The 13,952-nt window shown below is 49.0% G+C and overlaps 1 protein-coding gene across 1 annotated transcript in view; it reads left to right on the top strand.

Annotated features, from left to right (window-relative positions):
* Nucleotides 1-11,114: 11,114 nt before the first annotated feature.
* The window catches only part of Txnrd1 (thioredoxin reductase 1), an 88,572-nt gene continuing 85,734 nt past the window's right edge, over nt 11,115-13,952 (top strand). The window contains exon 1 of the mRNA XM_036169734.1: nt 11,115-11,212. The gene's annotated coding sequence lies outside the window, so the exon portion shown is untranslated. The remainder of the gene's footprint in view (nt 11,213-13,952) is intronic.

Here is a 13,952-nt window from a genome sequence, read left to right as displayed (position 1 = left end):
AGAGTAAGTACAAACCTGGAGTCACTGAGGGACAAAAGATTAATAGGCAGAGGTGATGGCCCTTGTGTTGGAAGATAGAACCAGCCCTAAGAAGAGTACTTGTGTAAGCATTGATTTATTCCCCAGGACTGGGTGTGGGGGCACATACCTGTAACCCCAAACATCCCAGAGGTGAAAGCAGGAGAGTCAGAAGTCCAAAGTCATCGTTGGATACACGGTGAATTTCAAGGCCAGCCTGGACTACAAGAGACCTTGTTTCAAAACAACAACAAAACCAATACGATCTGTCAAGGTAGCTGAAGTGGCGTCCTCTCTTATAACAGGGCCAGTTGTTTTGTTTTTCCCCAGGGGCCAGTTTGCTGAGACCTCTGCCCCATATTCCCCCACCGTCCTATGTTGACTCATGCCTGGCTTCAATCAGGAAGTATGTCCAGTCTGGTAGCCAGTCAGGGTCCTACTCAGCCACAGGCAGGAAACTGTTCTTGCTCTTTTCAGTCAGACAGACAGACCCCTGACCCTTCAACCACAGTTGCTGACCAGATGTCACGAGCCAATCATAAAATGATTCCTGTACCGGTAAGGGTCTATACCCAATCACTTCAAAGTACACTTAACCACAGCTGGAAGTCCCTAGCTGTGCTTAAAAGGAGCCTGCAAGCTTCTCTTGAGGTTGGTTGCCATTTTGCCACTTTGTCAGCTAGTTTGACTCCCGAATGCCGCAATTCTTGCTCTCGAGAATTAAACACTCATGTTGATTGCATATGTGACTGGTGGTCTTTCACAGGACTTCTCATGGACCTTAACATCTTTGCCGGTAGCTCCCTGGCCAAGATGGCTCAGTGGGTAGGTAAAGTGCTCAGTCTGCAAGCATGAGGACCTGAGTTTGATCCCCAGCTCTCATCTAAAAACAACAACCACCACCCCAGTCCAGCAGCACATGCCTGAATTCCTATGAAAGATCTTGTCTTAAGAAATAAGGTAGAGAGCAACTGAGGATGGCCTTTGGACTCCACATGTGTACAAATATGTGTGTGTGTGTGTGTGTGTGTGTGTGTACATGCACATGTTTCAAACTGCATCAAGTTACTCTTAACAAGACAAAGCATTGTGGGATTTGTAAAATTGGATGGAAATTTGCTTTTTGCCCCCAGGGAAGTTAGGAAGCAGCTGTGCACCCTTCCCCCCTCCTTTTTTAGGAGCAAAAAGCTTTGTCACATTTTAGACCCAGTGTCTCAGCTTCTTCACTTGTGAAATGCAGTAACAATGCCTGTCTCTGAGAGTGTGTGCTATCTTTTCCAGGGAGCCTTGACCACAGCCACCTGGAAGGAAGAGCCCCTTTGCACCCTTGTGTTTGATGGTGCCGTTTACATGCTGAGTGCACGATATGATCTGACTTGACCTCCACACCTTCCGTTGCAGGGCAGATTTTGCAGTTCTCATTTTATAAGAGAGTAGAGGCTCAGAGAAGTTCAGAAGGCTGGGAGCGTCACAGCCAGTGAGGAGCAGGAGCAGATTTGAATGAGGTCTATGGGATAGCAGCATCTGGCTCCAACCTTGCTAGCCGGCCTGCCTGGAATTCTAGTCCCAGAAGGTATGGATGGACCAATTCTAACTGGAATCATCGGCACTGGGGGAGCCTTGGGTGCCTTTCTCAGGCTCAGGGAGTCTTTCCCTCCACCAACAGCAGTGTCCATAAAGGCAACCAGGGCTTGCTCTCTCACACTTTTGTCAGGCACTCCTAATTCACTGAAGGTCGTCCTGCAAATAGGTGACCCTGCCCAAGTGCCTTCAAAAGGCACTATGGGATTTGTATGCAATTCAGTGACAGTAATTCTAATACTAGTCAAATTATTTTCAGAGAAATAACTTCAAAATAATTTTTAATTCCAGCCGGGCGGTGGTGGCGCATGCCTGTAATCCCAGCACTTGGGAGGCAGAGGCAGGCGGATCTCTGTGAGTTCGAGGCCAGCCTGGTCTACAGAGCTAGTCCAGGACAGCCTCCAAAACTACAGAGAAACCCTGTCTCAGAAAAACCAAAATAATAATAATGATAATAATAATAATTTTTAACTCCTGTGCAAAGCTCAAACAACCAGAGCTCAATGGATCAGAATGTTTTGTTAATGAATAACTGATGATTGATTGATGTTCTGTTAGAGACGACTGAAGTTGGTTCTCTTAGGCACAGAGCCAGGTGTGCGTGCGTGCATGCGTGCGTGCGTACACGTGGTCTGGCAATCTTATCTTATGTGCAGGCCAACCCAGCTTCCAGACTTCCCTAGCCAGCTTCTGCCCTGTGTGAGGGACCCCTGGAGCCTTTCTGTGAAAAGTTCCACAAGTGCTGCCCAAATGCCACCACACAAGAAAACAGAATGTTCTGGATGCACTTGCAGGAGTGTGGCTTCCCTGTGACTTCACCTGGTGAGAAACACTGTGTGTGTGTGTGTGTGTGTGTGTGTGTGTGTGTGTGTGTGTGTACAGTAAGAAGGGCCAAGATGGTCTCCAGGTGGCCCAGTGGGTGAGGGTGCTTGTCACCAAGCCAGATGACCTGAGATCAGTCCTCAGACTCCCACACGGTGAAAGTAGATAACTGACTCCCGCAAAATGTCCTTTGATCCCCACACATTTACCATGGCGCACGCGTGTGCGCACATAATCAATAAATGAAAGTCATTTAAAAGAGTGAAGTCTTGTCACCACATTGAGTAATTCGCACGGTTTTCTGTTGGGGATATTGCTTTAAAGTGTGTTGCGTTTTTTTCCTATTGCTTTTGTTAACACTTCAAAGATGTGTTTGAATAAAATTAACTGTGGGCAGGAGGCTGAGTCAGCAGGTAGCTGACTGACAGGAAGTAGGGAGGAACCATGTGTAGCAAGGGTTTTTAAGTGGGGGCTGAGAGAAGGACGCTGGGTTTTTGGAAGCCACCAGCAAAGGGAGGTTAGCTACTAGCTAGCTATTCAGCTTCTCTGAGCGAGCAGAATTCCACCTAAACCGTTGAACTGTCAGTTCTTTAGATTTAGTTAAGTTCCGTTGGTAGCTTTGAAAGAGTTGGTGCCTGGAGGCACAAAATCCCCTCAGGCTTCGGCCTTGCTGCCTAAGTGGTTGCCTCAGGGGCAGATATCTCCACTGTAGATAATAAAAACAGATAACAACAGTTTTTTTAAACTGTTTTAAAACAGTTGTTTTTTTAATTTTTGAGGTACAGGGAATTGCACCAGGCCTTGCAAATGCTCTGTCACTGAGCTACATTGTGGTGATGATGATTTGCAAGTTGGGTCTGAGAGGTCTCTCCTCCTCCAGAAACACTGGCATGGCAGGAAGCTGGTTTAGTTTTAGCCTCGGTTGGAGCATCGGATCCTATCCGGGTGACATGCCAGTCAGTGGTGGCTGTTGAATGCATGTGCTGAATGCATGCAAGGTTGGATGCTGTATGAAGAAGGACTAGAGGGAAACAAGACCCAGCAAGGAAGAGAACCTGAACCCTGGGGCCAGAACCAGGCAGCAGGAGGGAGCTGGGGGCACCAAGACAATGTCAGCGGGGCTCAGGGGCAGAGAGGGATGAGAGAGACATTGGCCGTGGGTAATGGTGTCAGGGCAGGGCATAGGGAGAGAACTGTGGGAAGCCAAATAGATCAGGGTGGCCCTTGGTCCTTCAGAGTACACAGAAATGCCTGCATGACGACAAAGTTAACTAAGTAATGCCGGAACTCTAATTTTTTAAAATATTTATTTATTGGTTGGAGAGATGGCTCAGAGGTTAAGAGCAGTGCCTGTTCTTCCAGAGGTCCTGAGTTCAATTCCCAGCAACTACGTGGTGGCTCACAACCATCTATAATGAGATCTGGCGCCCTCTTCTGGCCTGCAGGCATGTATGCAGATAGAACACATAAGTAAATAAATCTTTAAAAAATGTTTATTTATTTATTTATTTATAGCGGGAGTGGGTGGGTGTGCACTGTGGCACACGTGATGGTCAGGAGACAGCTCTCCCCTCCCACCTTGTGGGTTCTGGGGATCACACTCGGGCCATCAGGTTTGCCCCCGCTGAGCCATCTTGCCATCCCTGGAACTCTGCTTTTGCTGGATTCGAGGGCTTTGTTTCCAAACTCAGTGACGGATGGACGGTGTGTTCAATGAGATGATGTCAGTCTGGTTTGATGGCAGGTTTTCTGTCCATCAACCCACTCTGGAAACGACCAGTCTGATGGCATCGGTGGTGGGAGCGATGTGGATGATCACTGATGGTAGCTGGAACAGTGTCCTGCACACAGGGAGGACCACAGTATCTTTTGGTTGAGCGAATGGATGGATGCTGCCCCTAGATCACCGAGTTCTAAGTCACATGGATGCTCCTAGACACTCAGTGACTGGCTGTGGGGCCCAATCCTGTTCATCAAGCAGTTCACACAGCAGGCCATTGAGAAGAGGCATTTAGACCCTAGAGGGGGTAAGGAAGCAAACCATGTGGGCAAATGTGGGAGGAAGGAGCAGCTAGGAAAGGATCTCGGGAGCCTGTGGTGCCTTCGGTGAAGAAAGGCATCTAGTGTGGCTGGAGGGGGGTGAGCAAGACAGAGGAAGGAAGGGAGGTTTGGAAGCGTTCCTGGCCACTCAGCACCTAGGACCTCCCAACACAGGGTCATGCTAGAGGCTGGCAGCTGTGTTTAGTCCTGTGTGTGTGTGTGTGTGTGTGTGTGTGTGTGTGTGTGAAGGCTGGGAAGTCCAGAGACAAGAGGCAGCGGCTGGTGAGAGGCCTCTTACTGCATCGTCCCTTGGCAGCGGTGGAGACGAGAGAGCACATACCACAGAGATGGGTGAGGAGGGGCAAAGCCACCCTTTTGTCAGGGCCACAGACTGTGATCACACACGCACTCCTGCAATAGTGACATTGCATCTGCAAAGACCTCGTGACCTGATCACCCTCACTGATTGCAGTGGGGACTCTGGGGACACACCTAACCCATAGCAAAAGCTGTAGACTTGTCTAAGGGCGGGGTGGGGGGTGGGGGGGGGGTGGGCGGGGTCCCACTAGTTGATCTGCTGCAGGGTAAAGGGAGAAGGCTAGGCAGAAGCAAAGACACCCCTGCAGAACTCCAGGTGAGAGGTGAGGCAGCCAGAGGGAGGCTGGGAGTGACTCTGTCTTCTTGGGTCAGGTCCTCCCTGATTAACTCAAGCTAGATTTGAATTTGAGGTCCAAATTGGAGCATCTCCATTAGCCTCTAGAATGCTGGGATTGTATTGGCTTCTATTTCCTAAATCTGTTTCTTTCTTTTCTTTTTTCTTTTTTTTTTTTTTTTTTGTCGGAGCTAAGGATCGAACCCAGGGCCTTGTGCTTGCTAGGCAAGCACTCTACCACTAAGCTAAATCCCCAACCCCATAAATTGGTTTCTTTTACAACTTAAAACATGAAACTTTAAAAGTATACAGTTCAGTGAAGGCTTGGGCTAAACACCTTTATCTGATGAATCATCTCACTGGCCCAAGAGAGACATCTTTTTTTTAAAACATGATTCGATATGGCTGGAGAAGTGACTCAGAGGTTAAAAGTACTTGTTGCTCTTGTAGAGGACCCAAGTTTGGCTCCCAGCACCACCTGGTGGCTCACAACCATCTGTAACTCCAGTTCAAGGGTACTGGCTACTGTTCTGTTGCCGTGATAAAATACACCATGCCCGAGGTAACGTACAGAAGGAAGGGTTTATCTGGGCTTACGGTTCCAGAGGGATAAGAGTCCAGCACCACCATTGAAGGGATCGTGGCAGCAGGCACAATGATCGGAGAAGCGAGCTGAGAGCTCACATCTTTTTTTTTGTTTTTGTTTTTTCCAGACAGGGTTTCTCTGTGTATCTTTGCGCCTTTCCTGGAACTCACTCTGTAGTCCAGGCTGGCCTCGAACTCACAGAGATCCGCCTGCCTCTGCCTCCCGAGTGCTGGGATTAAAGGTATGCGCCACCACTGCTTGGCCAAGCTCACATCTTAAACTGCAACCAAGAGGCAGAAAGAGTGAACTCAAAATACCAAAAGTATCAAGCTTTCAAACCCACCCCGGGGACACACCTCCCCAAACAGCGCCACCAACAGGAAAACAAGAGTTCAAGTGCTGAAGACTTTGGGGTCCATCTCTCATTCCAACTACCACACAGGTGATCCAAGCCCTCTTCTGACCTTCATGGGCACCAGGCAAAACACCCATACACATAAAATAAAACGAATCTAAACATTTAAAAACATAAAATAAGGCCAGGCCGCGGTGGCGCACGCCTTTAACCCCAGCACTCGGGAGGCAGAGGCAGGCGGATCTCTGTGAGTTCGGGGCCAGCCTGGGCTACCAAGTGAGTTCCAGGAAAGGCGCAAAGCTACACAGAGAAACCCTGTCTCGAAAAACCAAAAATAAAATAAAATAGAATGTGACTTCTAAGTAGAAAGCAATCATTGGCAAGTTGGATGTGGGGAATGAGAAGGGTAAGGGACTGTAGGGACTTGGGCCTGAGCAGCTGGAAGATGAGAGCTGCCCTTTTCCTAGGTGGGGAAGACAGTGGAATGTGAGGGTCTGAGGAGGAGACAATGCTTTTGGACATTTTAGGTTTGAGTTTGACACTCAAGTGGAGATGCAAGGTGACAGCTGGACACATGAGGCTGAATCACAGACAAGGTCAGGGCAGGAGATGAAGAGCTGGCAGTCATTATTGGAGAGATGACATTTAAAGCTGAAGGCCAGGTGACTTGAGGCTCATGCCTCAGGGAGTTCCATCATCAAGTGTCAAGGAGACTGGGATGTAATGGCAAAGGAGGCTGACAAGCAGCCTGGGCATGATGGGAGAAAGCCGAGAGAGCTGATCCCCTGGGAGAAGATGCCAGGTCTGTAACTGAGAATCATGTTGTGGAATAGCAATGTCCTATCTCTCGATGCTCTTTAAACAAGTCATTTATTAGTTAAATTCAATTTAAATTAATTGAATTCAATTAAAAGTCAAAACAAATGTTCCAGGGTTTCTCATGCCTAAGGTTTAGAGCAGTGGTTCTCAGCCTTCGTAACACCTCAGCCCTTTAACACAGTTCCTCATGAGGTGACCCCCAACCACAAAATCATTTTGATGCTACTTCATTACTGTAATTTTGCTGTTATGAATCATAAATATCCAACATGCATGATATCTGATAGGCCACCCTGGTGGACAGGTTGTTAGACCCCAGAGGGGTCGAAACCCACAGATTGAGAACTGCTGGGTTAGAGGCTGGGTATGTTGTTGTTACAGACACTGGTTCAGAATGGAAGCTCACAAGTCAGGGATCTGGATTAAGTATAGGGGTGTGGGATCCTGGCTGAGTAACCACAGTCTATTGGATTCTCTTCAGCAAAACAGGTATGGTAATGCGGTCTCAGCTCCACAGGGACAGTCAGAGAAGACCTAAGTAAAAGGCTTTGTAAGGTGCCTGCCTCATTTCAAGTACCCAAGGAAAGGTAAGGCTTACACACACCAACTAACAATATGGTGTCACAGGTCAGGTGGCCATCCACTGCTTTTATGTGTCTCATTTTACAAAAGCAGGAAAGCCATCATTGTAGTTAAATGTATGCTTTAAACATAAGAAAAAGGTCACTATGAAACTGGAATTGATCATTGTAATCTTAGCATGAATTACACTAAAAAAAAAAAAAAAAAATCTCTGGCTGCCCATGGTGATGCATGCCTGGAATCCCAGCTCTTAGAAGGTGGAGGAGGCACGAGAGCTGGAATTTAAGACCAGCCTGGGCTTCATGAGATCTTGTCTCAAAACAAAAACAAAAAACAAAAAACAAAACAAAACCCTGAAAAATGGGATCTGAGAATGTAGCTCAGTTTATAGAGTGCTTGCCTCCTGTGCACAGAGCCCTGGGTTTGATTCCCGACATTCAGGAGGTTCTGAAGTTCAAGGTCACTCTTGACTACAAAGAGAATTCTAGTTCTGAGGTTCTGGAGAGAGAGAGAGAGAGAGAGAGAGAGAGAGAGAGAGAGAGAGAGAGAGAGAGAGAGATTGAGAGATTGAACAAAGGAGATGTAGCCCGGCTCCTGAGGGAGGGAACTGCCTTTGAAAGGTCCTGGCTCCTTACATCTGTTGCTATTTTAACAGACGTCCAGCACCTTCATGAGGTTATTATTAAGCTCCACTTTTCCTTTGTACAGTATGTTTTTTTTAAAAAGCTTTGGTCCATCTTTTTATTTGCTTTCCGTATTTAAGCAAACAACCACCTAGTGTTTTTGAGAGCTCTGCAATGCTGGGATGGTCCAGGAAAAAGCAGGACACTGCCCCAGCACTGCCCTGTAGTTAGATTTTCCTGCCTGGCCCAGTCAGGACAAATCTCTCTTACCCGCCAGTCCCACAGTTGCTCAGACCCAACCAAGTAAACACACAGAGACTTACATTGTTTACAAACTGTATGGCCGTGGCAGGCTTCTTGTTATCTGCTTCTTCTATCTTAAATTAACCCATTTCTGTTAGTCTATACTTTGCCACATGGCTTGTGGCTTACCAGTGTCTTTACATGTTGCTTCTCATGGCGGCGGCTGGCGGTGTCTCTCCCCAGCCTTCTACTTCCCAGAATTCTCTTCTCTCTTGTCCCGCCTATACTTCCTGCCTGGCCACTGGCCAATCAGAACTTTATTTACACAGAGCGATATCCACAGCACTGCCCCATCCCTGTAACACACCTGGTGGCCACATGAGCTCACTAAGTCTCATCCGGTTAGCAGTTCCTTAAAAACTTGAGCTGGACACTCTGTAGGCCCTGAACAGAGCAAGGCAGAGGGCAGGGGGTGGAGTGGGGGAGGAGGTTGAGACTTACTGTACTGCAGTTAAATGAAAGACAGTAAAACAAAACATTGCCGGGGTTGGGAATTTAGCTCAGTGGTAGAGTGCTTGCCTAGCAAGCGCAAGGCCCTGGGTTTGGTTCCCAGCTCTGGCAAAAAAAAAAAAAAAGTGTTAAAAGAAAAAAAAAATGCCGGGTGGTGGTGGCACATGCCTTTAATCCCAGCACTCGGGAGGCAGAGGCAGGTGGATCTTTGTGAGTTTGAGGCCAGCCTGGGCTACGGAGCAAGATCCAGGAAAGGCGCAAAGGTACACAGAGAAACCCTGTCTCCAAAACAAAACAAAACAAAAAAACATTGCACAGCCTAGATTGGCAATTCTGTGGGGTTCTGTGAGGGCCTCAGGTTAGAAACGCACTCCCATTCTTTACTAATGGCAACACAGATGGGGTCCACAGTCTGGAAAAGCAACTTTGCATCGTGTAAGGACAGCCTTAAAGTTCCAAACACAATCATGTTCACTGCAATTGAATCTGCAGTCTTTTTAGAAAAGAAACAGTTTGGCAGGCAAGATGGCTCATGCCTATAATCTGGGCACCAGGGGGCTGAATCAGGAGGATTGCAAGGTTGGGTCCAGCTGGCCGCACGGTGAAACCCTGTCTCAAAACACTACAAGCCCAGAGGCTGTGGAGACGGCTGTGGGGATGTGATACACAGGTCTGACAACCTGAGTAGGGATGGATATGGTAGAGAGAGCGTGCAAACCCAGCGCCTGTTACCAGACGGGAGGCAGAAGCTGGAGAATCTCTGTAATGGCAGTTAGCCTGGCATATGCTGTGGGAAACAAGAGACCCTACCCCCAGACAAGGTGGTTGGTGAGCAAGGTGCCTGTATCCACAGTGGAACATGTACACACAAACACAGTGCACATGATCAGACAGACATAAACAGGACATTTATTAAATACATTGGCAAAGGCATCTGGTTCCAGCAAAGCAAGGACAATTCTGTTACAGGCTTCAGATGCTATCTGTCGACATTCTTTGGACTGATGGAAGCTATGTGCGCATGCATCTGCACACACGTGTTTCTCCCACTGTAGAATATTTTAAGGTGTGTTGCTTTTGTTCATGTTGCCTTTGTTTAACTCTGAAGCTGTGTTACTGTGCCTGTCTAAAACACCTGATGGTCTACTAAAGAACTGGCCAATAGCAAGGCAGGAGAAAGGATGGGCGGGGCTGGAAGGCAGAGAGAATATATAGAGGGAGAAATCTGGGAAGACGGATTGGAGAGCTAGGGGCCAGAGAAGGAGGAGGACTCCAGGGGCCAGCTACACAGCAAGCCACGGAGTAAGAGTAAGATTTACCGAAGTTAGAGAACTGGAAAAGCCCAGAGGCAAGAGGTATATGGGATAAATTAAGAAAAGCTGGCTAGAAACTAAGCCAAGCGAAGGCCAGGCACTCATAACTAAGAATAAGCCTCCACGTGTGATTTATTTGGGAGCAGGGTGGTGCCTCCCCGCCAAAGTAAAATACCAGCAACAATACCTCACATACACACACAGGGTAAAGAAGAAAAACAAAGACTAAGCATAAGCCGCGCACGCCTGTAATCCAAGCACTCAGGAGGCAGAGGCAGCTAGATCTCTGTGAGTTCGAGGCCAGCCTGGTCTACAGAGCTAGTCTAGGACAGGCTCCAAAGCGACAGAGAAACCCTGTCTCGAAAAACCAAGCCAAACCAAACCAAACCAAACAAACAAAAAGACTAAGCATAGTAGTGCATGCCTTATACCTTAGGCAGCAGAAACTGGGGGATCCTTAATTGGAGGTCAGGTTGGGCTGCACAGACTCTGTCTCAATAAACACACACACAGCTTATTTTTAAAAAATAGGGTAGTAGATGGCCAGTGTACCCGCTACTCATTGCCAGATGAGGTTTTGGTGACGGAGGAAGTCGGGTGGCTGGCTGAGTGGCATACAAGGCTACTGAGAACCGGGACAAGGCTCAGTTATGTAACAAAGGCATTTTGCCATCCAGCCTGACGACCTGAGCTTGGTCCCGGAAACCCAGAGGGCAGAAGAAAACTGACTCCAGAATTGTCCTCTGATCTCCTCGCGGGCATCATGACACGCGTGCGCCCCCCACCAAACGTTAAGACGTCCAAGAAAAGCAACAAAAGCAGGAGTATGGGATTCCACCAAAAAGCAAGCCGCAACCCTCTCGGGCTCCCACCCTGCTCGCTCGCCCGCGGCCCCGCCTGCCGCTCATCCCGCCCCTGGCCGGCAGGGGGCGAGCGTGCTCCGCTCGCGCTGCGCCTCCCGGTCCCCGCGTGCCAGGGCTGCGCTCGCCCGAGCCAGGAGGAGGAGGAGGAAGAGGAGGGCGCGGTGGCCGGAGGCGCCCAGGGCAGGAGCAGGCGAGGGTGTGTCAGGTACGGCCGAGCCCCGCCTTGCAGCCCTCCACGCTGCGGGGAGAGATGCCCACAGCGGAGCGGCTCTCCGCGGAGCTTCGGAGCGGCCGGCGGCCGGGCGGGAGCGGAAACGGGCTCAGGCCACCAACGGGCCACCCTGCCCGGGTGAGCCGCGGTTCGTTGGAGGCCCGACTCCGCCGGCCGCCGCGACCTCCCGCAGCTCCAGGCCGGGTGGAAGCGCTTCCCGCAAAGGTTTCGAGTAACCCCGGTTTCACAGGTGAAGAAACCGAAGCTCGCAGAGGTTAGGAAACTTGCTCAGAGTTACCCAGCTGGAGTGGCAGCGCGGGAACCCAGTGGAGGCCGCTGGGCTTCGGGGCTCCGGCTGGGGTCATTGGCTACACTGCACCCCCCCCCCCCATGTCCTTTATAGGTTACAAAAGGGACATCCAACACTGTGCCCCGCCCTTCCGCTGAGATGATGAGATAGGGCGCACCACGTAGGGTGCAGAGCTGGTGAGGGAAGGTTGTCGGGGTGTGAGGAGGGAAGGGCATTCAGGGCCAGGACAACCCCAGGGAAGAGCATGAGGACCGAGAAGAGCTGAGCACTTGGGATGGGGAAGAGGAGGTCTTGGGGGTCATAGGAGAGTTCCCACGCGCAGGGCACGTAGCTAATGTGGCCAGTCACTTCGGGTTTCTCATCTACCAGCAGGGAGTTGGGGATGTCCCTCAGGACGCCCCCTGACTATCACACCTTTAACTAGGTTACTTTGAACACAGTCACTTTATATATACGGTTGGAAACATAACCAATTTTCTCTACTCCCCCCCCCCTCCCCACCCCAGCTGAGGGCCGAACCCAGGGCCTTGAGCTTGCTAGGCAAGTGCTCTACCACTGAGCTAAATCCTCAGCACCAAACATAACCAAAATTACTGTCCATATTGGCTAGCTTTGTGTTAACTTGACACAGGGGAGAGTCCTCTGGGAAGAGGGAACCACTATTGAGGAAATGCCTCCATAAGATTGGCCTGTGGGGCATTTTCTTAATTAGTGATTGATGTGGGACTGATTGACACCATTTTCTTGGTGTCATACACCCCTGGACAGGTGGTCCTGAGGTGTATAAGAAAGTAGACTGAGCATGCCATGGGGAGCAAGCCAGTAATTGGAAACTCGCATGGCCTCTGGTGTCGAGTTCCTGCTTCCGAGTTTCTGTCTCGATTTTCCTTAGTGATGGAATGTGGCCGAGAGTTGGAGGATGAAGTGAACCCCTTCCTCTCCAAGTTGCTTTTGGTCATTTTTTTTTTTTTTTTTTTTTAATCACAGCTATAGAAATCCTAACTAAGGCACTGTCTTAACCCTGTTGAGGTGTTTAGTTCAGTAGTGATAGGTGAATTTTCACTGTGCTGTATATCTCTGGAACTTTCTTACCACAAGTTTACCCCCTCCTGTTTCCTGATCCCTCCAGCCCCGCCCCCCCCCCCCCATTCAGCGCATTCTTTGTGTCTGTGACCCTGACTACTGGAGGTTCCTTATCCAAGTAGAATCACACAGACATAGTCGTTTTGTGGCTGGCTTATTTCACTTAACAAGAGAATGTCTTCAGGTTTAATCTACACTCTGTGACAAGATTTCCTTTCCTTTTTCGTCTAAATAATAGTCCATTCTAGGTTCAAAGTACATCATGTTTATCCTTTCAATATAGTGAGATTTGGGGGGGGGGGCAGTGTTGGGGATTTTATCCAGGGCCTTGCATAAGTGTTCTACCACTGAGCTACAGTCTTAACCCCAGTAAATTCACATTTTAGCAGACTATCTTTTATTAATTCTTTGATAATTTTATGCTTGTAAATAATGCATCTGGATCACCTCCATTGTCAATGTCCCCCTCCCCCAGGCACCCGTGGCACCCACATCTCCCATCCCACTGGTGTGGCCTCTCTCTCTGGTTATGGCTTTTTTTTAAATCTGTTGAATCCCGAGTGCTGCCTGCAGGAATGCTGACTGACCTGTTGACTTGAGCTTGTACAGGTCACCATAGTTGCCAGTGAGTTTCTCAAGGGCAGTAGCCAAGTCACATCAGCTCTTCTCCCCTTCCTGCCTCTTAACATTGTCTTACCTCTCTTTGGTGGTGGTGTGTGTGTGTGTGTGTGTGTGTGTGTGTGTGTGTGTGTGAGAGAGAGAGAGAGAGAGAGAGAGAGAGAGAGAGAGAGAGAGAGAGAGAGAGTCCTCAGCACTTTGGCCAGTTAGGAGTCTGTGTTAATTGCTGACCACTGCAGAGAGGAGCTCTGGCCAAGGTTGAGGGCAGCGCTGATGTATGCATCTAACGTGCTGACGTTTGTAGAGTACTTGCTGATTGAGGCCTACTACACATACAGAAACACACATCCACTTTAATATAGATACAGTACAGCTTGCTAACAGCACACACTGAATGTAGTATGCAGTCAGCAACTGTGTTCAGGGCACAACACTGCCCATCCCCCAGACCCCCTTAAAGTCTGTACTTCCATACCAAGGGCCTCTTCATTAGCAGTAGCTCTATTTCCTCTCCTCCTCCTCCTCCTCCTCTCCCCTGCTAGACACAGAGCTACATCCCTGACCTACACCTTCTCTGATTTCTAACAGTATAGTACATGTAGGTGTGTGTGTGTGTGTGTGTGTGTGTGTGTGTGTGTGCGCACATGAGTGTACAGGAGTATAGCATATGAAATCAGAGGACAGCCTTGGGTGATGGTCCTCAGGCACCTTCCATATTTTTAG

The sequence above is a fragment of the Onychomys torridus genome, chromosome 20 (assembly GCF_903995425.1).
Source record: "Onychomys torridus chromosome 20, mOncTor1.1, whole genome shotgun sequence".
Taxonomy (NCBI): domain Eukaryota; kingdom Metazoa; phylum Chordata; class Mammalia; order Rodentia; family Cricetidae; genus Onychomys; species Onychomys torridus.
The sequence above is the reverse complement of the archived record's forward strand: the minus strand, read 5'-3'. Positions and strand labels throughout refer to the sequence as shown.